General features: G+C 36.0%; 2 long non-coding RNA genes across 2 annotated transcripts; one reads left to right on the plus strand and one right to left on the minus strand.

Annotated features, from left to right (window-relative positions):
- The first annotated feature begins 4,000 nt into the window (after positions 1 to 4,000).
- LOC111193831 (uncharacterized) lies at positions 4,001 to 5,297 on the plus strand. Its single transcript, XR_002650743.2, has 2 exons — positions 4,001 to 4,067; positions 4,850 to 5,297. It is a non-coding gene; the product is annotated as an uncharacterized LOC111193831 (long non-coding RNA).
- A 4,380-nt stretch (positions 5,298 to 9,677) lies between these two features.
- On the minus strand, positions 9,678 to 11,100 carry LOC125782467 (uncharacterized). The gene is made up of 2 exons (XR_007425155.1): positions 10,675 to 11,100; positions 9,678 to 10,535 (listed from the first exon to the last, which is right to left on the minus strand). It is a non-coding gene; the product is annotated as an uncharacterized LOC125782467 (long non-coding RNA).
- Positions 11,101 to 14,252: the final 3,152 nt, after the last annotated feature.

Consider the following 14,252-nt stretch of genomic DNA (forward strand, 5'->3'; position numbering starts at 1 on the left):
TATTTAGATCCAGTCAATAAATGGAAAAACAAATAAACTGAACACTGAAAAAAGTAATTATAGTATTGTAAAACAAACAAACAAAAATAGTATATTATAAAAAAACATCAGATTTAAAAAATGGGTGATATTTTAGCAAACAATTTATTGGTTAACAGCTTACAGTAAGTAAATATAATCTGAGCTTTGGAAATGGGTTTAAAAAAATGTAGGTTAAGTTTACAAAGTTTTCATCTGTAGTAAAGCACTGCTGAAACAGATTGTGTTACTGCACTCTTTACTGCAGCATTTACACACTTACAACACACTACATTCACACTTTCATCATGATAACTAGAAAAAGAAACAGAAACACAGAGAACTCTGTAACTATTAAAAGTATTTTCGGTAACACTTTATAATACTGTTCCATAGTTAATAGGTAACTAAGCAGGAACTACGCAGGAACTAATTAATAGTGCTGCATTAACACCTAAATATTTTCTATTAACTACCAGGGACTACTGAATAATTACTCAGTAGATAGTACTGAACTAATGATTATAGTAGTTCACTATTAACTCCACAATAATTACTGAGACTTACATATCTCTCAGAGAACTACTTACTAATGATGTCTTCTTTATAATAACTATTCATTAATTACTGCTCAAATCAACATTAACTACTGAAAACCCTTACATGCCACCTGTGGAACTATAGATCTAAATCAGTCTACACAAACAATTATTTGATCAGTGGTGATATTAAAGGCATATTTGAAGCCAGTGACACCATTTGTAGTAGTAGTGACATTAATTACCTTATTATCATCATTATCTTCCAAATATTAGCAACATATAGTAAAATACTACAGTTTGTTGTAATCTGCTTAAACTTTATAACTTAATATTATTACATAGTAGACATTATTTATGTTCTCCAGAAGGCATTTAAGACTATAAGACTGACTTTACTCAATTTTGTTTTAACGGTCACTGCTTTAATTTTAAGCACCAACCTTATAAACGTTCATCTTCAGCCTTGCAGTCTCACAGACTTTTGGTGCGCATTATTAGGGTAATTACGGTAATTCCACAGCGCCGGACCCTAGCCTCTATCAATGTGTTTATCTGCTGCTGCAGGTTATTCTATCAGTGGTGATATTAAAGTCAGTGACACCACTTATCATATATTAACCTTACTTACCTTAGTATGCTCAATATCTTCCAAATGTTAGACACACTGAAATGTGCAGTAGTCTGCTTAACCCCCATTTTTGTAATGTTCTGTCAGTGTGTTACATTGTGTTTATTCTAAACCTGTGCTCTTCTTCAGTCCTCCTGGAGATGTGCTCAGTAGAAGTGATGGCTCACATACAGCTTTACTGTAGGTTGTGTCCTACATCCTTATTCTGGAGGAAATCATGTTTAAATGAATAAATATTTGTGTTAGATAATGGACTAGGCATCCCTGTGTTCTTCATAGATAATTAATAAGGGGTCCCTGTCTTCTTTTTTTCGGGAGTTAACAGCAGCACATGGTAACCCATTACTAATGACTGAGGAGTTACTGTGTTCTTCTTTAGGAGTTACTGTAGATCATGTCACAGTATTATAAAGTGAGAAACATGGTAACTAATTACTAATTACTGAAGAGTTACTGCAGATCATGTCACAGTATTATAAAGTGAGAAACATGGTAACTAATTACTAATTACTGAGGAGTTACTGTGTTCTTCTTTAGGAGTTACGGCAGATCATGTCACAGTATTATAAAGGGAAATATACATTAATAATAATAATAATAATAATAACACACATTTAACCTAGTTAACTAACACACACACATTTAAACTAGCTAACACAATTAACCTACCTAACACACACACATTTCCCCTAGCTAACTTAGCTTGCTAACTAACACACATATAACCTAGCTAACTAACCCACACATAAAAGTTAACTTAGCTAGCAAACGAACACACATTTAACCTAGCTAACTAACCCACACATAAACTATTTAAGTAAAATTAGCTAGCAAACGAACACACATAACCTAGCTAACTAACACACATTTAAACTAGCTAACTAACACACACATAACCTAGCTAACTTAGCCAGTTAACTAACACACACATAACCTAGCTAATTTAGCTGGCTAACGCTAACTACACACACAACTTAGCTAACTTAGCTAGCTAACACACATCCTAAAGCTGTTTAACAACCCACAAAGAGTCCTCATCTGATCCGGGGGTAAAATAAGCTGGAAAAGATCTCAATATCTTGATTACTAGTTTATTTTCAATCAAATACAGAAATATGAAAGCAGCAGAGTCTCTCTTAATCCTCCTCCAGCAGCAGCAGCAGCAGCAGCAGCACAGCAGAGAATTTACAAGAAGGACCTGGAGAGCTGCGTCCGCTGTGAAATTACCGTAATTAGTGCGCAGTAAAAAAAAAAAAAACTCTGTCAGACTGCAAAGGCTGAAGATGCACTTTTATAAGGCTGATACCTAATATTAAAGCAATGATTGTTACATTATTACTGTCTTACAGTCATTATTAGAGTCTTAGATGCCTTCTGGAGAACTTTCATTAATGTCTTCTATGCAATAATATTACGTTATAATGTTGTTTTTTTCTTCCAAAAATGATGGTTAACCAGAGTAATAACTGTAGTATTTTACTATATGTTGCTAATATTTGGAAGGAACTGAGGATAATAAGGTAATTAAGGTTACCACTACTACAAATGGTGTCACTTGCTTAATTCAAAAAGCATTCAAAATGCTTTCAATTAATATGCATTTAACTCAAATATGCCTGATTTAGATCTATAGTTCCCCAGGTGGGATGTAAGGGTTTTCAGTAGTTAATGTTGATTTGAGCAGTAATTAATGAATAGTTATTAAAAAGAAGACATCATTAGTAAGTAGTTCTCTGGTAGATATGTAAGTCTCAGTAATTATTGTGGAGTTCATAGTGAACTACTATAATCATTAGTTCAGCACTATCTACTGAGTAATTATTCAGTAGTCCCTGGTAGTTAATAGAAAATATTTAGGTGTTAATGCAGCACTATTAATTAGTTACTGCTTAGTTCCTGCTTACCTATTAACTATGGAACAGTATTATAAAGTGTTACCACTGTTGGACAATGAACAAATAGGGATGTTCTGTGTGTCCACTAGCTAAGCTAACAATTGAGCAGCTTTCAACCACTAGTTAAGTCCGGTGTTCTGTCGAGTTGTGCTACCTTGTCAAACCGTGCTATTTTAGTGTATAATTAACTGTAAGAATACAAAAGAAACATAATATTAAAGTATGTTCCCAGTAGAAGTCCCATTCGATGTAGGTTAGTATATTTGGATAGCAAAAAGCATTGTATTATGGTAAAGCTATAGACCGTTTCAATGAGGAAAACAATAACAAGGCTACTGCGCATGTCTGTTCCTTCAACGCTTCCGGTGGCGCTATTTTCAAGTATACAGCTGTCAAAATGAGAGCGCATATTTCGCTCCCGAACACAGAACAAACACGCTATAGTGTTAGTAAAAAGTGATCAAACCTCTTCTCCTGATCCTTTTGATAAGGATTTAAGAGAGAAGTTTTTTCCTACTATGGAACCTTTTACCTACTATGGAAGTAAAACAGTGTCACCAGATTTTGAATTTTAAAAGCACTTGAATTTTTAGCACTGAATTATTTTACATTGAATTATTGCGTGTGATTGTTTTGCCTCTGAATTAAACACTTTAATTTTTCAGTATATCATTTTCACTTATTTTATTTTAATGTAAAAAAATTTCAAAAGCAAAAATTCAAGTTTTAAAAATTCAATTAAAATAAATTCTGGTTGCTCAAATTCGACCTGTCAAATTCGACTGCTAAAATACAACGCTCAAAATTCGCTGTAAACATCCGGGACACACAGGATGAGCAATCGATTCAGTCTTCAATCGACCCAACAACCAGCCAATCACATCACGCTCCGAAGATCACGTGACAGGTAGCACCTCACGGCCAGTAGTACAGCAGAGCCGCTCAACGCGACTCACAGCCCCCTCCACTGCTGCTCTCCAGAAGGTGAGTGTAAAACAGCTGAAAACAGGGCATTTACCTCACCACTGTGGCCATGTAATATCACTTAAACGGTGTAGAAATCCTCACTTTAACCAAGGTCTGCTCTGTGGTTTGTAAACATATTAAATTAAGATAGATATCCAGATATACCTTATAAACTAAATAAATAAATAAATAAAGCTCCTCTGTTCATTTCAGAAAGCGCTTCAAACACGAACACTAGATCAATTATTTATAAATACAGCCAGACTGTGTGGAAGATAATTACTACTGTAGAATCTGAGATAGTAACTTAGTTAGCTAAATTATAGCTACCTATCTTGCTAGTTAGCTGTGGGACTGTGCGATTATAGACAAGATACTACCTAGTTAGCGGTTTGTTTAGCAATACCTTATTTACACATTGCTGCAAAGTATGTTGCTTAGTGTACTGGCCACTGTCTAAATAAATATATTGAGCTATATTACACTTACTATACCCCTCTCAGGCTGGTCCTCTCATTAAATAAAGGAGATTTATTACAGTTACTATATACCTCTCAGGCTGGTAACTAGGTCTAGATGTATGTGTGGGCATTATCTAATTTGTAATCAGTGCAATATTTATTAGTGATGTCTTTTATACATTTTTATTTATATTTAGGTCATGTTAATAAATGAGAATCAAATATTGAAACCCATGAGAAAGTATTATTAGTAATATTTATTAAATGTTTTATGTTAATAATAATTATCACATTTTGTAAATGCTGTCGCTAAAAGTGAATCTGATGTTTTTATTTAAGGTTGAAAAGAAGATGGAGAAGTTTCAGCTTGCAGCTATGGAGAGTTCACCACGAAAAGAACGAAGTCAAAGAATACAAAGATCTGTCCATATTCTGAAGTCACCACTTGAAGATTTTATGCAGAATTATTTGGATTATGAATAGGAACCACATTATTTGCAACAGCTTTTATTATTTATACAAACAAGATGAACATGATATGATGTGCCAGAATATAGGGAGGCTGCTTAAAACATAAAAAAAATACAGAACACATGTAAACAACTAAAGAAAAACAGAACATGGCACATGTAAATAAATCAAATAAACACAGCACAGACTGCATGAAATTGGATTTCTTTATTTGTTCTTTAAAAGTTTGGAGAAAGGAAACCTGTGGAATACAAAAGAAACTTGAAAAATTACTGCATTTGATACATGAATATAATTAAACATTTTAAGAACATTACCTACCTTTTATTATCCTTTCTTTTTCTGGGAGAAAATATCTGTTTAAGAAAATGAAGACAAGAAGTATGACTGTGTTAAACTTGGTGTTGTTTGGATTCAGTATTTACTTCATTTATATAAAACATTTTTGCAATTATTATTGCATTGGTTTTGGCACAAACCCAGTGGCGGACTTAGCAATTTGGGGGCTCAAGGCGAATTTAGCTAGGGGGCCCATCAACATTAATATGCCAGAAATAGGGTTGTGCCGATGGATGATATCATCGTCCATCCTCATTTATGACCCAACATCGTGATGGATGGTAACCATCATGATGCCACACCCACTGTTTTTTTTCCAGAAACTTTAGGTCTCCTTCACCTAAAACTTTAGCAGGGATTGTACAAAAAAAGATCAAATCAGGTATATAACTTAAATGAATTAGAGTCAGGGATGAAAATTAAAATACCCTACTGCTACAAATATGCCTAATTGGCATATTATTCTATTATTTATTATTATTCTATAATTATTCTATTATTATTATACTATTATTATTTATATCTAGGTTACAGCTTGTCTTCGTCTTCGTTTTTCTACATGTCTATATTAATTTTGAACATTTCATGTCATTTATGCTGGTTGTGCCAGGAAACTCGCTCATTGTCAGCCAGTGTTGGGCACGGTACTTTGAAAATAAATTATGTAAATTCTATTATTATTAGAAAAATAACAAACGAAAATAAACCCAAAATGTTGACAAAAATATAATATAACGAATTTCAAAACATAGAAACGAAAAACGTTAAAATGGTATTAATATAATATAATATAACAACTGGATCAAACAGTTTAGCGTCAGTCATAAGGAACACGCGCCTCAGTCAAAAGGAAAGTGCGCGCGGCATTGCGATTTAAAAAAAAACGTTTTAATAAATAAGGTCCTATCAAGTGAATTAAAATATATGGTATTAAAAGTTATTTAATTCACATGTTTCTTGATATTTAATCAAGAGAAATCAGGCAAAATGAGCCGCGCTGCGCCGCTGCGCTCTCTCTCTCCCCCTCCCTCCCTCCCGCAGCAGGGAGCTAAATTCATCGCGAGGCTAAAAATAATATAACAACTAAAATTAAGATGAGTGAGGACCTGTAAAGTAATCAAATATTGTCAAATATAAAGGATAGGTAGAGGTTTTGGTGAGCTGTTTCAATTATTTGAAACTGAAACTAACTCAAACTGAAATTATTCTGTGCACTAGCCTATTAGATAGCTTTTGATTGTGTTTTAAATGAGTTTTTATTTTATATTAATTACTTTTTATTCATTTTAAATATTTTTAGTATTTTATTGATAAAAAAGCTTATCAGTTTTGGAAGAGCATCTGTTTTTAGTTTAGCCTCTTCCTCCTTTTTTCTTTTTGTAGCAAGTGCTTTATGGCTTCGCTCACAACCCACTTGTACACTTAATTTCACCTTAATTCCCCGCATTAGCGGTTCACGGCATGGCCACATGGCATGAATGGAATATTCCATTTTAACGCGAAAGAGAGGGGGTGTGGACTGAACTGTATTTCTTTGTAATTTATTGTGTTGTCTTTGTTTCCATTTTAAACATACAAGAATCACCATTTCTGAACGCACTGTGAATTACTGAAATCTGTGAATTACTGTCCAAAGGGCCCCAATTACCAGCTGTAGGCCTATGGGAAGTTTGCAACTAGTCAGGGGGGCCCTACAGTGGGCTGCAGTGGAAGGGGCCCAAGGCAGTTGCCTAGCAATGCCTCTATGCAAAGACCGCCTCTGCACAAACCAATTACTAATGCATCTCAGAAAATCTGAAGATCATGAGAATATCATAATTTAACAGAAATTATACATTACACTACATGTAAAGTGACATATTCCAAATCATTTTTACCTGGCTAAAAGTTCATTAAACCAGAATTACTGTCCTAACCTTAACCCAGTTTACTAGAATATGTAGTTTAAACTTAAAATAAAAAAAAGTTAAATGTGACCGTTTACTGAACGATATTAAACACAAATATATATTTTTCACTATTGAGATGCACTAGTAAACAGGACTAATCATGCTGTATTTTAATTACACAAGCATTTTAGGATTATTATTTACTGTTGATATCCTCAGTAAAAGCCTGAGTTGAATTGTTTACAAATGTATAAAATATATATTAAATATAAACATTAAAATTAATATCATAAAATAAATAATGGTCATATCTTAAATTATCTCTGTTAAATTAGTTAGTAAAGAGACAAAAAGCAATTCTAATAAATCTCCTTTATTTAATGAGAGGACCAGCCTGAGCGGGGTACAGTAAGTGTAATATAGCTCAATATATTTATTTAGACAGTGGCCAGTACACTAAGCAACATACTTTGCAGCAAAGTGTAAATAAGATATTGCTAAACAAACAGCTAACTAGGTAGTATCTTGTCTATAATCGCACAGTCCCACAGCTAACTAGCAAGATAGGTAGCTATAATTTATCTCAGATTCTACAGTAGTAATTATCTTCCACACAGTCTGGCTGTATTTATGAATAATGTATCTAGTGTTCGTGTTTGAAGCTCTTTCTGAAATGAACAGAGGAGCTTTATTTATTTAGTTTAACAAGGTATATCTGGATATCTATCTTAATTTAATATGTTTACAAACCACAGAGCAAACCGTGGTTAAAGTGAGGATTTCTACACCGTTTAAGTGATATTACATGGCCACAGTGGTGAGGTAAATGCCCTGTTTTCAGCTGTTTTACACTCACCTACTCGAGAGGAGCAGCAGAGGGGGCTGTGAGCCGCGTTGAGCGGCTCTGAGCCGTGAGGCGCTACCTGTCACGTGATCTTCTGAGCGTGATGTGATTGGCTGGTTGTTGGCTCGATTGAAGACTGAATCGATTGCTCATCCTGTGTGTCCTGGATGTTGACGGCGAATTTTGAGCGTTTTATTTTAGCAGTCGAATTTGACAGGTCGAATTTGAGCAACCTGAATTTATTTTAATTGAATTTTTTAAACTTGAATTTTTGCTTTTGAATTTTTTTACATTAAAATAAAATAAGTGAAAATGATATACTGAAAAATTAAAGTATTTAATTCAGAGGCAAAAAAAATCACATGCGATAATTCAATGTAAAATAATTCAGTGCTAAAAATTCAAGTGCTTTTAAGTTTTAAAGTCTGGTGACACTGTTTTACTTCCATACCTACCCAGATGTGATCACTACCTTGTTGAAACGGAGGCAGTGAAAGCGCACCGCAGTTTGGACGCATATAATTACTTTCTCAGTGGAAAAGTTGGGAATATTTGTTCCTGTAGTAGAGAAAGCATCCCTATAGTGTATGGTGAGGTTGGAGCAAGTCAAATGCTATCCAACACGTACTCTGCATGATTTATAGATAAGAAGGAGGGAGGAGTTGTGAGCGGACGCTGTAACTGCACTGGCAGGTCAGCACTGTGAAAAACGAAAGCAGGCATGTTTACTATGGAGGTCCAAAAATGGCATAAGTATAAATAAATAAATGTTGAAATGAATAAATAAATAAATGTTAAAATAAATAAATGAATAAATAAAATGTTGACAAATAAATGCACATATAAATGAATAAATAAATATATAAATAAGAAACATATTAATTTATTTACCTTTACAATTATTTGTGCATGCATTTATTTATTTAGATATTTATTTATTCATTTATATGTGCATTTATTTATATATTTATTCATTTATGTGTATTTATTTATACTTATGTAATTTTTGGTCCTCCATAGTTTACTTGTTTAAAGAACGATTTGACCTGATTTTCAATGTTTGTGACTCTCAGATTAGGTGAAGTTTGCATTCATGTTAAATTATAAAGTTACGTCCACTGTTTTGAACGCTGTTTACCGCTAAACGGAAGTGTTCTAGGAACAGCTACGTCACTTCCTACGCTCATGAATATTCCTCAGAAACGGTCTATAAGAGTGAACAGCATTTTAGCCAGTCATGCTAAATGACCAATCAGTGCTTCAATAACTGCAACTCTACAAACTATGATTAATTACACATTTTGTTCTCTTTAAAAGGGTAAAATTACAATAATATAGTTTCTTTCAATAGTTCCTGATATATCAACCACAAAAAAAAAAAAAAAAAATATATATATATATATCTTATTGTGACGGGCCTAGCCAAAAGTTTTTTTTGTTTGTTTGTTTTTTTGGCAAATGTGACACTTTCGAGTGGTGGCTTCTATTAGTTAGCCATTTTTACCCACGCACTTATATACTGACTACGCCACTCCCGTTAAAAGGTGGGAGAAACCCAAAAGGAATGTGAAGCCCTTCCCCTTCACATATCCCGACTGTACTAAAACAGTCTATAGAGGCAGAGTTTGATATCAAAAATACTTTTATTCACAATCATCAAAACACAAACATATAAAAAAAACACAATGAATCTCCACTGAATTGGTTGACACTGACAATTCTTGGGCTTTAGAACACCAGTTTTGGATGGAATAAAGCAAACCAAAAATAAAGGATCCACAAACCCCACAGCTTAACAACACTACACTGCACACCACACCAAACAAACCATAATGGGGAGGACTAGCTTGGATTCTTTCTTTGGTAACTTCAAAAATAATGTTCAACAAAACACACTAGATGAAAAGAAACTCACAAGTGTGGCAAAGTATTAATTGGAAAAAGAAAATAAACTAATTAAATATAATCCAAAAAAAACAAAGAATTACAAAATTAAACAAAACTTAACTACTACAATAAATTATGCAAATAAATCATAGCCAGAAAACAATGAAAAAAATAAAGTACCAAAAAAATTAACAAAACAAAGAAACTGCAGAAAACTAAAGCAATCAGTAAAGAAATTAATAAGAAAGCAATACAGAAACTATCCAAAAAAACAATAAATGGACCATCAAAAACAGTAGAGAACCATTAACAAAACAGTAGAGAACCGTCAAGAAAACAGTCAAGAAAGAAACATTAGAAAACAGTCAGGAAAAAAACATTAGAAAACAGTGGCCAATATCCTCAACTTTCAGCCATGCACACGTCCTGCCAAGACACACATAATTATTCAACATTTATTTATTTATTTATTTATTAGCTCAATCAACTTTAAAATATTACAGACACTTGCAGTCTTGAGATATCCTCTAAGCACATGGAGGGAAAGGGAAAATCAGGAGCACCCCAGCCTTCTTGTGAACTTGGACAATGAACACTAAAAAAACAGTTAAAAATATACATAATATATAATTTTACTACAACCCAAAACAATACAAACCTTAAGGTACTGGGAGTGTTGTAAAATAGCTATTAAATTTTACAACTGTGCACAACCACTGCAATACCCAACATACCTCTTTCCAATGTATGATGAGAGTCGAGTGCAACAGCAGCACCTGCCCAAAACAGTTCTCTGCTCTGTCTCCACTCCTCTCCCACACGCACACCAACAGCAGCTAAATCATTAAAAAAACTGCACTATCCAGCAGCACCTACACAACACAACCACTTCATAAGATCAGCCAGATATCACAGATAAGTGTAAAGCTGCTACAAAACACTAATCAGAAATATTACCTTCTCTTGCTGCTGCTGCCCAAGCACGTAATGGAGGCCGAGTAACTTACTCTTCCCACTAATGAGCTCACCTGCAGCTCCCCTCTTCACCGTCTTTTTATTCTAAAAGGGCCAGGTTGCCCATTAGCCCTCAACCTTCCCAGGTCCTAGTGCCCACCGGCTACACAAAATTGACATTTTGCCTAAATCATCAAAGCTGTAAAAGCTTACCCAGCAAAAAGCTACACATCGGCCCTTCGTGGGCTAAGTGTGGGCACTGTGGGCAGGGGCTAGCCCATTAAAATTCCAAACAGGCCCAACATGGGTTTTCTGTGGGCAGCCTGTTCATTGGCTGGCCCACTCAAATCCTATAAAAGGCCGCTGTGGGCTAGCCTGAACTGGTCCAGTGCATTAATGCCCCTGTAGGCCCAGTGTGGGAATTATTTGGACAGCCAACACTTTGATGCGCCCACACAAATCCCAGGCAGGCCCACTGTGGGTCAGCCCACATTCAGCCTGCACCATTTCACACCCTGAAGGGCCAGTGTGGGTTATATGTGGGCAACCCGCACTCTGGCATGCCCACACAAATCCCATGCAGAGCCAGTGTGGGTCAGCCCAAATTCAGCCTGCACCATTTCACACCCTGAAGGGCCAGTGTGGGTTATATGTGGGCAACCCGCACTCTGGCATGCCCACACAAATCCCATGCAGAGCCAGTGTGGGTCAGCCCAAATTCAGCCTGCACTATTTCACACCCTGAAGGGCCAGTGTGGGTTATATGTGGGCAACCCGCACTCTGGCATGCCCACACAAATCCCAGGCAGGCCCACTGTGGGTCAGCCCACATTCAGCCTGCACCATTTCACACCCTGAAGGGCCAGTGTGGGTTATATGTGGGCAACCCGCACTCTGGCATGCCCACACAAATCCCATGCAGAGCCAGTGTGGGTCAGCCCAAATTCAGCCTGCACCATTTTACACCCTGAAGGGCCAGTGTGGGATATATGTGGGCAACCTGCACTTTAGCATGCCTACACAAATCCCATGCAGAGCCAGTGTGGGTCAGCCCAAATTCAGCATGCACTATTTCACACCCTGAAGGGCCAGTGTGGGTTAAATGTGGGCAACCCACACTCTGGCATGCCCACACAAATCCCATGCAGAGCCAGTGCACTGCACCATTTCACACCCTGAAGGGCCAGTGTAGGATATATGTGGGCAAAGCACAGTTTAGCATGCCCATACAATTCCCATGCAGAGCCAGTGTGGTCAGCCCAAATTCAGCCTGCACCATTTCATACCCTGAAGGGCCGGTATGGGTTATATGTCTGCAACCTGCACTTTGGCATGTGCACACAAATGTCATGCAGGGACACTGTGGGTCAGCCCAAATTCAGCCTGCACCATTTACACACTGTAGGCATTGTGGGTTATATGTGGGCAGCACGCACACATATGTGAGCATGCCCACACAAATCCTATGCTAGGTTACTCTGGGTCAGCCCAAATTTACCATTCAATATTTTACAATCTGAAAGTTTGTGTCATAACAAGTTCATATGAAGGGTATCTGAATATTTTTTATTGTTTTTGTCTGTGAGAGCTAGGTAGATTAGCTAGCTTAGTGGATAGGAGCAACACTGTGTGAAATGTAGCATCAGCTCTGAAATATTTTCTAAACCAAAAGTGGAGAAAAATCAAGGTACCACAGCAGAGTTGTGCAGAGACCTTTGGAGGGGCAGGTGCTCAAAGTCAAAAGGGTGCACATGGAGCAAAAATTTGAAACACCTGCAATATCATTGATAAACTCTGATGCACATAAAACACACACACACACACACACCCAGTAACATCTCATATTTGTCAAGACATATACTGTATAGCTATACATTTTTATTTATAAAAATATTTTTATTTAATATTTTGGATAGCTACGAATTTGCTCCATGGTGCTGATTCATAATCTCACCTTTATTATTGGTAGTGCTGATAATAAATAAATAAAAATATTAAATTATAAATGTATTTGTGCTTGACTATACACTTTGTGTAAGCCAGCAAGCAAGGTTATAAAAGTTACATATTTTTTTATTTTTGCATGTGATATTTAATTTGTGTGTATTCGTGTGGGCGCGACAGGGCAGTGAGGGCATGTCAATGTGGATCATGTGACCGACGAATCCACCCCCCTCCCCCTCCCCCCTCCCTGCACGTGCCTTTACCACAGAGCAACAATCAAGCTTAAAGGCAAAGTCAGTGAGTGACTTTGGTCTGTCAAAGTGACTAAAAGGTAAGTTATAATTTCTGTTCTACTATCCGCTTTTCTATTTTTTGCTAATGTATGCTAATGTGGTGCTAATGCAGTTACCACTCTCAGGTTATTGTAGCATTATAAGGGTAGCTATGTCGAAGTTAGCATTGTGCTAAAAAAAGTTAGCATTGTGCTAAGTTAGAATGAGAATTTACCTCACATTTAAATAACAAAAGGGGCTCCCAAGTTGGCAGCTTATCTCGGCTCTTGGAGAAAGACTGCTGTTAAGTAAGTTAACTTTATATCCAAGTATGTCAACAATAACCAGCTAAGGGAACAATGGCTTGCTAAGGGAAATATTAAGGGAAATGGAAAATGGAAAGATATCCACTTAAGCTAAGGGAAAGATAGCCAGTTAAGCTAAGGGAAAGATAGCCAGTTAAGCTAACGGAAAGCTAGCCAGCTAAGCTAACGAAAATATAGCCAGTTAAGCTAAGGGAAAGATATCCAGCTAAGCTAACGGAAATATAGCCAGTTAAGCTAAGGGAAAGATATCCAGCTAAGCTAAGGGAAAGATATCATTTTAAAAAGTTTTGGTATTTTTGTGAACCTGATATCCTGATATCGGCCACCTCACATGTTTATAGAATGTAACTACCAGTCACACACAGTGACTGTAAAGGCTATTTATGTTTCACCATGAATAGCCTGAAGAAATTCAAATTCAAATTCAAACTATCACTATATAAGAATCACTGTAATCAAATACAGTCTGCAAATTTCTCTAAAATTAAGCATTGTACATGAAAAGACACTAACAGATGTAGTATTTACCTGACTGCATTCTCATATCTCTATATTATTATTTTAAGAGGCCGTGAGAAGATCAATCATGCCACCACCAAAGGATGCAGAGATCGAGCAGGTTGCAAAGGTTTGGCTTTGGAATGCACGGGACCGTTCAGGTGGACGGAAGCATCGTCTCATGCAGTCTCTTCAAAAAAATAGTTAATTTATGATCTATGCTATATTAATGCATAAACAATATTCATTTTTGATATTATGATTAACTATATCTGTTCTATTTATGTAAAATACATGTGTCTATTTTCTCCTTCATTA

The sequence above is a fragment of the Astyanax mexicanus genome, chromosome 17, assembly GCF_023375975.1.
Source record: "Astyanax mexicanus isolate ESR-SI-001 chromosome 17, AstMex3_surface, whole genome shotgun sequence".
Classification (NCBI taxonomy): Eukaryota; Metazoa; Chordata; class Actinopteri; order Characiformes; family Acestrorhamphidae; genus Astyanax; species Astyanax mexicanus.